At 36.7% G+C, this 12677-nt stretch overlaps 1 pseudogene; it reads right to left on the reverse strand.

Moving 5' to 3' along the window:
• Positions 1-463: 463 nt before the first annotated feature.
• Positions 464-1298, reverse strand: LOC125082258 (60S ribosomal protein L7a-like; annotated as a pseudogene).
• Positions 1299-12677: the final 11379 nt, after the last annotated feature.

A 12677-nucleotide genomic window follows, 5' to 3' on the forward strand; every position in this document is an offset into this window, starting at 1 on the left:
TTGAGAGAATGCAGTGAGCACTTCTCTGCTCTCCCTTATTAGACATGTAGTATGAATAAAATAGAAGTTCTTGTTTTTTAAGCTTCTGAAATTTTGTGGCTTTTTGTTATCACAGAATAATCTAGTCCCTCCAAACTAATGTAATCCTACTACTGAAGTTTTAAATAAATAATTTATCTCTCGAGAATAATAATTTTATGTCTTCCTTTTAATTAACCATATTTTATAGGTTTTTCTTGCCATAGAGCACCAGCCAAAACCTGCACTATATTACTGTAATTACGTAAGCATATGGCGCACCCACTGGACTTGTTCCTAATCACAAAGGAAATACCATTTACTATGTGGTTTACCTTGAGCAATTTTGTTGATACTATAAGAAGAAAATAATTTTCTCTTCCACTCCTAGTTTGCTAAAAACAAAAAAAAAAGAGTTTAGATTTTTAAAAATTTTTTGAAAGAGAATTTTTTATTACTTTTATGTACAGAATATTCAACAGCATACACTTAGCCCTATTTAGTGGCCAGTTCTTTAGCCTTTGATTTTTCCAGTTTGGCAATGTGAGCTACCAACTTTGGACCCAAGATGTTGCCTCCCCAGGAACAGCAGGTCTCATTATGTCTGTCATTGTAATTGGTCCCAGTACATTCCACCAGCTTAGCCAGAGTTCCTTTGTCTTCTGAGTTAACGTGTGTGAAAGCAACAGTGGTGCAGGACTTCCTGTGAAGGATACCTCCCAGTCTGGTCTTACCCCCTGATAATACAGTAGGGAACCTTCATCTTGTGACACAGAGCAGGCAGGAAGACACCCGGCTCAATGGGATCCACATCATGTGCAATCACTACCAGCTGAGCCTTTTTGTTTTCCACCAAGGTGGTGACAGGAAAAGCTCCAGCTCAGAGGACAGGCAGCCTCTTAGTGGGTACATCCTCTTTCCCAGCAGGTTTCTTCTCAGCTAGGGCCAACAATCTCTGCTTCTCTTGCTGTGTTTGCAGGCCAGCTTAAGCATTTGAGGAGCTTTTTGGCAGTCCAAGGCCCAGGTGAACTGGAGAATCAGGGGAGGCACTTTTAGATGCTTATAGAGAATAGTCCTTTGTCGCTGCAGCCAGAGGTAGAAGAGCCATTTGACAAAGCTGGCAAGGTCTCCTTTGGGCTGGATGTCTTGTATGATGCCAGAATTCTTGGGCCTTTTCTCAAACAGGGACTGACCACCTTCTTAGCCTCCTGCTTCTTGATGACAGCAGGGGCCAGGGCCACCTTCTTCCCCTTTGTCTTCTTTCCTTCAGGCATCTTGGGTGGCTGCAGAGAGAGCCAGTTTTTTTTTTTTTTTTTAAATCATCAGTGGGTTGTTGAATTTTATCAAATGATTTTTCTACATCTATTGACATGCAGGTACAGTTTTTCCTCTTTTAGACTTTTGGGGGTTTTTTGGTATTTTTTATTAACATAATGTAATATTTGTTTCAGGGGTACAATTCTTTGATTCATCAGTCTTACACAGTTCACAGTGCTCACAATAGCACATCCCCTCCCCAGGGTCCATCACCCAGCCATCCCATCCCTCCCACCCTCCTCCACTCCAGCAACCTTCAGTTTTGTTTCCTGAGATTAAGAGTCTCTTACGGTTTGTCTCCATCTCTGGTTTTGGCTTGTTTCATTTTTTCCTTCCTTCCCTATGATCCTCTTTTTTGTTTCTCAAATTCTTCATGTCAGTGAAAGCATATGATAATTATCTTTCTCTGATTGACTTATTTCACTTAGCATAATATCCTCTAGTTCTATCCACATCATTCCAAATGGCAAGATTTTGGGTTTTTTTGATGGCTGCATGATATTCCTACACACACACACACACACACACCACATCTTCTTTATCCATTCATCTGTCGATGGACATCTGGGGCTCTTCCCATAGTTTGGCTGTTGTGGACATTGCTGCTATGAACACTGGGGTACACGTGCCCCAGATCACTACAGTTGTATCTTTAGGGTAAATACCCAATAGAGCAATTGCTGGATCATAGGGTATCTCTATTTTCAACTTTTCCTCTTTTAATTTTTTAATATGGTAACTCTATTACTTGATTATTACTTGATTTTTCTGTTAAAAAAAACTTACATTTCTAGGTTTCCTTTAACTTTACTATCCTTTAAAATGTACTTCTGGATTCAGTTCATTAACATTCTTTTTAAATTTTTGTCATTTATAGTCTTGATGAAGATTGGTCTATAGTTTACCTTACTCATATTTTCCTTGAGAGTCTTAAGAATCAAGATTATAAAATGAGCTGGAAAGTATTCTCTGTGTGTCTAGACCCTAGAGAAGTGTATATATAAGACTGAATGTATTCCATGTTTGTAAAATTCATAAATGAATAAATATTCACATAGTGGGGTTGTATTAAACTTTTTTAATGATGAAGGGATGTTAAAACTGTTTGGTAACCAGTGATACATACAAAAGGTATAAATTACCTAGGTTAATAAGAGACTCTTAATCTCACAAAACAAACTGGGGATTGCTGGGGGAGGGAGGTAGGGAGAGGGTGGTTGGATTATGGACATTGGGGAAGGTATGTGCTATGGTGAGTGCTGTGAAGTGTGTAAACGTGGCGATTCACAGACCTGTACCCCTAGGGCTAATAATACATTATATGTTAATAAAAAATAAATAATTTTTTAAAAATTCCCCAAGTTAACATTGGAGGCACTCTATAATCTAGCTTTGATCAGATCGTAAGCCTCAGGAAAAATATTATTCTTGATTTCCTTTAGCTATATCACTTTTCTTTTCATAAATTAGTACAGCTGATATTTTTAAATCCACAAGATAAATTATATGGTCCCTGGCAAAATCTTATCCCTTTTCAGATGAATTTATCTGCACTCAAGAAGACTGAGTTAGTTCTCCAAAGTCATATGACTAAGGAGTCACCCTTTAAGTTCTAACCTCCTTTGCAAGGTTGTCTCTTGGTTTTTCCTGCCACTTTTCTGCACCACTGCTCTTAAACACACTATACCAAACTCATCATCTCTCATAATACATGACCTCCTCAGAAGACTTATAGTACTTAAGACAGTCCATTATTTATGTGAGTAGAAAAGGCAAGGTATACTGTAGGCATACAATAAATACTTGTGGGTGGATTGGATACACTATTGAATGAAGGAATATATCTCTGTTTTTCCATTACATTGTAAACTTCCTGAAGACAAGTTTGATGCACAGAAGGTGCTCAAAACATGTACATTAAGTAAAAGAATGCATGGAATAAACCATATAGTTTGGAATAAACCATGAATAAACATACGGAATAAACCATAAAGTGCTAGAACCAACCTAGTGATTTTTTTTCTACTCTCTCTTGCTACCCTATAGGGAAAGGCCATAAAAATACATGTTTGAAACACCTTTTTTAAATTTTCTGTAAGAGAACTGATTATTCAGAAAGAGTTAACAAGAGAAGGGATTCCCTAAGGAGATTTTTTTTTTTTTTCTAAAAAACAGCCTGTTTTGGAAGGTTGCCTCAGGGATTGTTTCACTAAATGCTCACAGCAAAATGGAGAATAACAGGCATCCATGTGCTCTTCATGTAACCAAAGGGACTATGCTATTCATGTGTATGTGTTGTGGAGTGTATGTGGAACAAAGTAGGATATAAATAAATGTTTACAAAATATAACCAAAAGTGACATGTGCTTCCATAGTTAGACATCATGAGTTGTGCAAAAAGACTAAATGTGTGGTATTTTCTTTAATTAAGCATTTACAACTTAACAACACAACCTAATATATTCTATTTAAAAGCTAAGATTTTAAATAACTAAAGTTTATAATGTGCTCTTTGTTTTTATTTATCTGTGCATTTCCAGAGTGCCTATCAGTTAATGGTAAATGAAAATGTAATTGAGACCCATCCTAAAAAGTTGAGTCATTTGTGTTTTATAAAGGGCACAAATGCAGGCAAATTTCTTGTATTTGGTTACAATCCACATTATCATCTGCTTATGAATCAACTCATATAGAGATTCTCTAGGGCCATGGGAGCAGCATGTACTAAGCATAGTCAGAACCTTTAGAAGGACTAGAGAGAAAATATTATGCAGAAGTATTTGGACTTTATTTATATTATGAGATGACAAGCTTGGATTTTATTCAAGAAATTATGGAGTGGCAGGAATAATATCAGTTTATATTGTTTGTATGATTTTCAGTGTAGTACATGGTTATGAAAACTTTTATTGGATAGTAGATAAGATCATGAGCTCTGAAGTCAGATTATGTGGGTACCTATCCAGCCCTACTTCTTATAAACTGTGTGACCTTTAGCAAGTTTCAAAACTTATCACTTTCCTCATCCCCAAACAAGGACAATAATTATAACTACCTCCTTGGGTGCTTTGGGGGATTGATGAGTTAATAAATGTAAAGCACTTAAGACAATGCCAAGCATACTGAAGCAGTGTATATGCCAAGATGGTAATGATGATGATGATGATGATAAAATAATATTAAAATAGAATTAATAATGAGTTCCATAGTTGGGAGTGGGGAAAGTATTTAGAGAAGCAAGATTTCACCTTAAAGAAAATGACTTTGAATAATTACCAGTTATGTTATTATATTTACTCCTTCTCTCTTCTCTTCTGGTCAGACTAGGATCAGACATTAAATCTTGTTAAACAAAGGTGTTAGAAAGAAATGTGACTGAAATATAAATCTGGAATTCAGATAACTGAGATTTGGAATGGACAAGAAAATGTGACCTTACTGTAGCAATTTCTCCTAAGAAGTCCTTTTTATTTCCTCCTATCAAATAGATGAAGGGGATTATAATATATGCTAAGAGGAGAATGACACTGAAGGGAGAAGATTTGGGAAATTTACATGAGGAAATCTTTGTGAAAGCCTCTTTTTGTCAGTTTCCATCTTAAATAACTCTTTTGGAATGGCAGACAACAAACTTCTTCAAATAGGCCTTAACCCCTTGCTGTTAAATATTATGCTACACGTGACTGCTAGGGGTGGGGTGTTGAGAGATAAGTAGTTTAAATATTCAAAGCAAATAGATCCCTTTTTAGCTAAGGTCACTCTGGGACATTGTGAAACATGGTCTGAAATTGGAAAGCACTGGAACTAAGTAGTCCAGATACATGCTCGATAGTGCAAGGCAAGAAATGGTGAAGTTAGAGACCATGTCAACAGAGAGGGAGACGAATGAGGACAATGTTCCAGGTTTGTTGACAGCATATGAGGATGAGAGAAGTATATTGGGTAGATGTGGAGAGTGTTCATTTTCCTTGAGAGAACAGAAGTTGAGGCGGTTGCTTGGGAAAATAATTGAAAGGCATATTAAATTTATGTTGTCTGGAGCTGGTAGTATTTATGATCAATTGGAATTATGTTAGAATTTCTGAAAAGAATGTGTTTAGAAATTTCATCAACCTGGAGCCAAAGGCAAAAATGGATAAAATCACCAAGAGAAAAAGAAGCACATGAAGCAACCAAAAGAGTGGGACAATAGCAGAACCCTGGAAAACTTCAAACATTCAAAAGGAAGTTGAAAAAGTAATGTGATAGGAAATATATTGAAGTCTCCCTTCAATGGTCTCTTTCTTCCTCTTTTCCTTATATATTTATGTTCCCAGGGTTCCATGCTCAACCCCTGTCCTTTAACATATACACCTATCTCTTCACCTCAGAACCCAAAGTGCCTACAGCCTACTAGACATTTCCATTTCAACATCCCTCAGGCAATTCAAGCTTCCCCACAGGGCCCCTCATCTGATGCTGTTGAATCAGAAAACTCCTTTTATTACTCTTCTTTCAGTGAAAGGCGTTACCATTCACCTTGTGGCACAAGTCTGAACAGTGCTCTGGATCATTCTGTGGTACTTTCCCTTCCGTATTTTCTACATTTAAGTTTACTGCATTCCAAGAATTCTATATCCTTTCAAGCTTTCTTACCCACTCCTTGCTCTTACCATCCATAATAACTCCCCTTTGAGTGATTCTTTCATATTTTGTTAATCTGGTTGCTGTGCAGTTTCTTAATTGTGTGTTCTGTGACTTCATCTCCTGCACTGCCCCCATGACTATTTATGTCATTTCCCCACATTAAACATAGTATTGATTTACTGTGAATAAAATTCAAATTCCTTTGAATTGGATATAATGATACTCTGGGCCTTGGCTACCTATTGAGCTTTACCTTTCACAATTTTGTAAGTGTGAAACCCCTAATATACATACCATGCTGTTTTGAATTTCAGAATGATCTAACTGATCATGCACATGTACTTGATTGCTTGAAATGTCTAAATCAGTGGTCATCAACTATGGCCTATGGGCCAAATCCAGATTGGCATCTGCTTTTATAACTAAAGTTTTCTTGGAATTCATCCATGCCTCTTTATTTATGTGTTATCTGTAGATGCTCTCTGACAGAGTTGAGTAATTGTGATAGACATTATCTGGCTCCCCAAATCTACAGTGCTTACTCCCTGGCCTTGTACAAAAAAAAAAAAAAAAAAAAAAAAAAAAAAAAAAAACCACAAAAAAAAAAAAAAAAACCCTTTCCTAACTTGGGTCTAAACTGATGTCATAAATACTGAGGAAACTTGATCCAAAACAGGATTTCATAAGTCAAGGAATGTTGTTTTGGCAGGAACTATCCATCAACTTCATACAAGTGCATAAGTTTTAAACAACAACAAAACGTTGGTTCTCATTTATTACAGGTAGAACATATGTTTATGTTGTCCTCTTTATACACAAGAACTGAGATTCTTGTGTCTTCTTCCAATTCTCCATTCCATTCTGACCATAGTACTATACACATTAGTGGCCAGAAATCTGAAATCAAATACTTCCAGGCTTGTGGCAGCTATAGGAAAAGGCTTCAAAAGACCTCCAAGCATAGGCAACATAGTTGACTGAGGGCTGAAGGCACTGAGCTCTGATATCATGCCTGCTTTTACACTGGGGCCATGCCTCCCCTGGCCTGTTGCTAGTCATGAGTTCAGTATTGACTCTAAGGGAGACCTGTTCCTGGAAAACATATGCTCCTTTGATGCTGGCTTTGGCCTGAGAACATCTTAGAAGGCTTGTCAAACATTCGTTGCCTCGCATGGTGGTCTAAGACGCTTATATTCAGTCTTCCTTTTTCCTTCACTAAGACACAGATTTGCATCACTACCTCATAGGTCTGCCTACCTTCCAGGGTTCCTGCTCCATTTTTCTCTCGTGGGTCTTTTCCTACTAAATACTTGCATCTTGGGGTGCCTGAGTGGCTCAGTTGGTTAAGCATCTGCCTTTGGCTTAGGTCATGATCCCAGTGTCCTGGGATGGAGCCCCGCTTCAGGCTCCCTGCTCAGCAAGGAATCTGCTTCTCTCTCTCCCTTTGCCTCTGTCCCCCACTCATGCTCAAGCTCTCTCTCAAAATAAATAAAATCTTTAAATAAATAAAGAATACTTGCATCTTCACTCTCTTTTACTATCTTCTGCTCAAGGAACCTAAACTCTTTTCCCTTCTCCACAGAGCTGGTCTTTATTTTAATTTCCCCACCTTTCCTCATTTCAATCTTCCCCTCCACTACTTCAGAAAAAAAAAGCAACTTTTTTTGTCAAAATCGTTAAAAGTCCATGGTAGAACATTCTCTCAGTTAAACAATATAAAAGAGACACTCTGGACCTTATCACCTCCTTAAAAGCATCACAGTCTGTAGAATCTCACAGTGAGGTGAACATTATTCTCTGTGACCTATCCACACAGCTTTAGAAATAGCAGGCTAATGGAACATGTGTGTTTCTTCTTTCATCTGGGTGGGGGTGGGGTTTCTACTCTGATTAATAAAGAAGTGGAGAGAACTAAACTGGCTTATTCTTACGTGGTACCTATCCATTGATTTATTAAGCAAATATTTATTGACTGTCTGCTGTGTGGGAGTTAGGCACTGTTCTAGGTCTGTAAATCAGGCCCTTCATTCCCAGCCTTTGAGAAGTTGGTGCCAACTATAGCCTGCTATGCTCTGCCTCTTGAGAATAGCTTTGATGGCTATGAGATTAGTCAAGAAATTTTAAAATACCCTTTGCCAAAGTCTACTAGCCCACATAGTCTACAAATTATAAGTTAACTTGTGTCTTACTTTTAAATTGCAGATATATCTCTGTAGAATTAAGACTAAAATTGGATCACAACCTGGAATGTTTTGATTCAATCAAACAATTTTATTTCACCTAGGACTTGGGAAATTTGCTAGTGTAAAGTTTAGTGATGTAAAATAAACTCAAGAAATGATAGAAGAACCAGATATATGAAAAATATAATAACTAAAATAAATTTTTAAAAAGAAGAGATGAGAAATACACCTGAGGAATGAAATAGCAAACTAGAAGAGTATATTGAAAAAAAATACATCACACTCCCCACCAAAAACAGAGAGGAAAAAAAGAAACAGTTTAAAAAAATATATGGCAACGATAAACAGAAAATAGACATAATTGTGATGGCAAACAGGAAGTCCAAGAAAGGGTGAAAACTAAAATTAAAAGGAAGAAACACTTGAGCAAATAATGGAAGTCCATTTCTGAAATTAAAAAAAAAAAAGATGACAAATGTCAGATTAAAAGGGCCTATAAAGTGCCAATGAGGAGAGGCACTTAGACATCATAAATGTAAGAATACTGTAGATGCCAAAAACATTCCAGGAGCTTAGAGAAATAACAGATTGTATTCAAAGGGAAAGACATTTTTAAGATTGCACTAAATGTAGCATGGAATATACTTTCAAGCAAGAAAAGATCTTAGAATGTAGAATTTTTATCCAACAATACTGTCATACTAAAATAGTCTGTCCTATAAGTCCTTAGAAATTTCAGTCCGCATCAGTGACTAAGGATTAGTATAAAAATGTATATAAATTCTAACAAACACAAAAGTACCAGTAACCTTTACTTTATAAAAAAGTAAACTTTTTTGCCTATTTTAAAATAAGGAAAACAAACATTTCTAGAAGATAGAACACACATGACCAGTAAACAAATACATGATCGATACCTCTCATAATCAGGGAATTGCAAATCAAGATTACAATGAGATAGAATTTTAAACCCACTCAATAAGAAAAAAAAAAAGATTTAACAAATGCCAAGAGGATGTAGAACTACATAATTTGTTATACATTATTGGTAAGAATGAGAATTTTTGCAACCAATTAGATAATAGTTTGAATATGCCTTTTACATTTGACCATTCTTACATCTACTGATGCAGCAATTTTATTTCTAAGTAAATACCTAAGAGAAAAATGTCCATGTATGCAAAAAAGATGTGTACAAGAATGTTCTCGGAATCACTGTTCACAGGAGCAACAGCAGAGAGACAACATAAGCACCCCTCCATTAAATATTATATGAGTTAGTTTCCCACTGCTGATTTAAGAAATTACCAAAAACTTTGACTTGAAACAATACAAATGTATTATCTTTCTGTTCTGGAGGTCAAAAGTCTGAAACAGTCTTACTGGGCTAACATCAAGATGTCAGCAGTGCTGTTTTTTCCTAGGGGGGGAAAAATCCATTTTCTTGCCTTTTCTAGCTTCTGGAGGTTTCCTACATTCTTTGACTCCTTGCCCCCTTCCCTCTTAAAGCCATCAATACCTGGTAGGGTCTTTCCCACATGATATAATTCTGATAGCCTTCTCCAGCCTTGTTCAGCATGTGATTACGTTGGACCCATCCTAATAGTCCAGAATAATCTCAAAATCTCAAGGCCTTTAGCAACCCTATTTTCACCTAAAATCATAATTCTCCTTTGTCACATAATTTAACATATTCCCAGTTTCTGGGATTAGGACAGGGACATTTTTTTGCCACTGTTCTGCCTGCTACATATATAACTATCAAAATAAATAAACTACAGTGATATAACATCATAGAATGAACCCTAGCAATATAATATTAAGTGGAAACAGTCATTCTCAAAATATTATATACAGCAATGTGTCCTTTTTTATAAAGTAAATAATAATAATTTAAAAAATGTATATACTTGAAAAGCATTGCCAAATGAGACAGATGGTGAGTGGGGACTGGCTGGGCTGAAGGAGGTGACATTTTAGGACATCTACAGTGATGCGCTCAGGTACAACTTAGTTTATCTTACTCCATTAGCAAATTTTTGAGAGTGGATCTTAAATCCACTGGTTATTTGTGATCAGAAAAATTTCTTACGACCTACCAAAAAATTTAGAACAATATTGCTGCTTTTTGGATAAAAAAGTAAAGAATGGGGGCGCCTGGGTGGCTCAGTGGGTTGAGCCACTGCCTTTGGCTCGGGTCTTGATCTCAGGGTCCTGGAATCGAGTCCCGCATCTGGCTCTCTGCTCAGCAGGGAGCCTGCGTACCTCTCTCTCTCTCTCTGCCTGTCTCTCCATCTACTTGTGATCTCTCTCTGTCAAATAAATAAATAAATAAAATCTTTTAAAAAAAAGGTAAAGAATGCATACATTCATTTTTACCTATAAAACTCTATATGTGCAAACAATTATAATGAAAGAAGCAGAAAAGTGGATTAGTAAATTTGATAGCACTGCTCTGGGTTTTCAGAGTTATGCCATCAGCATCATCTTACTGATGATGAGTCATTATATCACATGTTGATGTTTCTCATTTGCATGTCAACTACATTGAGATTAATCTTATTTAGGCCTGACTGAAGTTGTAGATTAGATATGATTGATTTTAGTTTTTAATTTAGTGTTTTACCTTTGAACAAGCATACACAGGGGAATATCTCGATACTGTGGTGTGAAAGGCAGGGATATATGGAACCATGTGCTAACTCTCTCTTCAGAACATCCTGATGCTTCATCTATACTAATTAGAATTTCAGAAGCTGAGCAGGAAATAATTCATATGTAGAAGAAGCAAGATCAGTTGGTCACAGGGTGGAAGTATTAATTCAATTTATTGGCCACTTAAGAGACCTGGACACCCTAAATTAGTTTATAATTCCCTGCACACATATCATATGTCATGTTTTCAGTGTTCTCCCCAGTCCATTTTCTTATTAAGACTCTCCTGTGATCCTGTATGATGGGTTGAAGAAGCATAATGAACGCCATTCTACAGATGAGGATACCAAAATATGGCAAGAGTAAATACCTCATCTCAGTTGAAATTCATCACCATCTGATGACAGAACTCTACCAGAATTCAAGTCTTCAAAATCCTTCCTGTATCAATTAAAGTAATGTTTGTTGTAACAAATACCAAAATATATAACAGCTAATAAATGATAGAAGTAATAAATAAATAAATAAATAAATAAATAAATAAATAAATAATAGAAGTTTCCCATTCAGGTAAAGTACAAAGTAGGTGCTCCTTGACAGTTTTTTCAAAGTGTGAATAAAGGACACAGACTTTACCAGTAGCTTCCAATGCCACTGTCCTTATTTGTGTCAAGCTAGTGTAGAAAGAAAAAATATGGAAGATTTTTACAAGGTCAGGCCCAGCAGCGGCATGCCTCACTTCTACTCACATTACATTGATAAAACTCTGTTTGATGTCAAGCAAAGCTAGGGTAAGTCAGTTATCTAGTTGTTTCCTGGAAGAAGAAACTGTTCACAAATATGGTAGACAATCTTTTTCTGCCATACTAGCCAAGTACTCTTCACTGTACCAAGTTACTGCAAAGGTTAAGGTATATCCATTTCCCAACCCTTGCAAAGTCACAAAACACTGAAGAACAAGTTATTCTTTATTAGAATCTGTAACAGGTTAAGTGAGTTAACCTGTTCAATGAGTGTCATGAACATGTTTGTTGACACAGTTCCAAAAGGAGTTCTCTAATAAGGAGACACAGGGTTTTCATGGTAAACATTGCAATAGAGATTTGAACGAAGATATAGATAACATATTGATCTATTTCTACTTAAAACACTTCTGACACACAAAAAAGAATTTTTTCCACACCAAGTTCTACTACTCTCTGGACACCAGATGGATGACCTATAATTCAATTCAATTCTGGCACTAACTACCCAGAGTAAGAGATGCATGCAGCAAGCTATAGAGGAAGAGGTAGAGGAATCCATGCGCTCTCTGGGTATGTTACCCTCTAGCATTCATGTTCACCACTCCAGAAACGATCTGAACCCTTTGTTTAGGGTTTGTTTTTTTTTTTTTTTTATAAACATATATTTTTATCCCCAGGGGTACAGGTCTGCGAATCGCAAGGTTTACACACTTCACAGCACTCACCATAGCACATACACTCCCCAATATCCATAACCCCACCCCCCCCCCCAACCCCCCTCCCCCCATCAACCCTCAGTTTGTTTTGTGAGATTAAGAGTCACTTATGGTTTGTCTCCCTCCCAATCCCATCTTGTTACATTTATTCTTCTCCTACCCCCTTAACCCCCCATATTGCATCTCCTCTCCCTCATATCAGGGAGATCATATGATAGTTGTCTTTCTCTGATTGACTTATTTTGCTAAGCATGATACCCTCTAGTTCCATCCACATCGTCGCAAATGGCAAGATTTCATTTCTTTAGATGGCTGCATAGTATTCCATTGTGTATATATACCACATCTTCTTTATCCATTCGTCTGTTGATGGACATCTAGGTTCTTTCCATAGTTTGGCTATTGTAGACATTGCT

Source organism: Lutra lutra, chromosome 12, assembly GCF_902655055.1.
Source record: "Lutra lutra chromosome 12, mLutLut1.2, whole genome shotgun sequence".
Lineage (NCBI taxonomy): Eukaryota > Metazoa > Chordata > Mammalia > Carnivora > Mustelidae > Lutra > Lutra lutra.